At 42.2% G+C, this 1292-nt stretch overlaps 1 pseudogene; it reads left to right on the top strand.

The window, feature by feature from the left end:
* The first annotated feature begins 257 nt into the window (after positions 1-257).
* Positions 258-1014, top strand: LOC118893966 (annotated as a pseudogene).
* Positions 1015-1292: the final 278 nt, after the last annotated feature.

The raw sequence follows: 1292 nt of genomic DNA on the forward strand, positions 1-1292 counted from the left end.
GAGCAGAGTTGCAAGGGTCACCACAGGAAGTGAATCCAGCTAAAGAAAATGAGACTGGAAATAATTCTTGCCTTATATGAAGTGGTATGATATTAATTCAAGGTAGGTGAAAAGTTAAGGAAGCATATTGTAATCCCTAAAATAACCACTATAAAACTAATTGAAACCGTGAATAATAAAATTCTATGTAGGAGATCAAATAGAATACTAAAAACAGTCAATTATTTTCATTATTTTAACAAAAAGTAGGGGAAGGGATGGAAACTAGGGACTTGAGGTCTCATGGCCCAGTGTTCTGCCTCCTTGGTGTGGACTGGACCCTGCTGGCCCCTCAGCAGAAAATTACTAAAGAAATAAATGGCATTCTACAAAAATTGAGGCAGAAGATCAAAATCTGAGTCGTAGGCGGGTTAAATTTCGATAAAGTGCAGGTGAACTGGGAAATGACGTGATTAAAAAAATATGATTATGTGTTTCCAGGAAATGGCTTGGTAGCATACAAAGATGGGCAACTCTTAATTAAACAGAATATTCAAGGTCACCTTGAATAAGGCCCTAATCCAAGATTTAATCAATGACTGTCTGAGCTACATTGTAGAAACCAAACTCCTGAAGAAGAAGGGGTGCTTTCATTGAAATTCTAAATGGGATGTGAATTCATCCTCTATTGAAAGAAGCTGCAGCCCCAAAGAACACATGGAGTTCTATACACATTATAAAGAAAGAAAATGTAAGACAAAAATGTGTAGCAGATCTGTGGAAAGCATTTGCAATTAAAGGCCTCACGTTTTCTGTAGGAGGCCAGATCAGCTTTGAGGTCTTTCGGGATGAATAGAGCAAGAGGTATTGCCTGGGACATGTGGAAAATCATGGTTATAAGACCATTTCTCTCTTTAGAGACAACACTGTGGCAGGTGGCAACGACCATGAGATCTTCACAGACCTGGGAACTGCAGGCCACACGAGTCTGTGCCTGAGGACACAGGCAAGATCTGTGAAGAGCTCTTGTACTAATGGTCATTTTCCCTGTGGGAAGAAGAGGGAGCTAATGAGCCTGACAGGGTCATTCGGTGGCCAAACCCAAGGTCTCCCCTTCATATGCCCACATGACCCAGCCCAGGCCAGGCTCTCCGCAGGGTTCAGTCATCTCATAGGGTCCTGACAGTGATATCCTCAAACAACAGAGAAACCTCCCTCTATCCCCAAACACGTGAGGCCTTCCACCTCCAATGCCAGAAGAGAGAAGAAAAGACTTGTCAAGAATGGAGCAAAGGAATAACCCCACCAATAGA

This window comes from Balaenoptera musculus, chromosome 4 (assembly GCF_009873245.2).
Source record: "Balaenoptera musculus isolate JJ_BM4_2016_0621 chromosome 4, mBalMus1.pri.v3, whole genome shotgun sequence".
In the NCBI taxonomy this organism is placed as follows: Eukaryota; Metazoa; Chordata; class Mammalia; order Artiodactyla; family Balaenopteridae; genus Balaenoptera; species Balaenoptera musculus.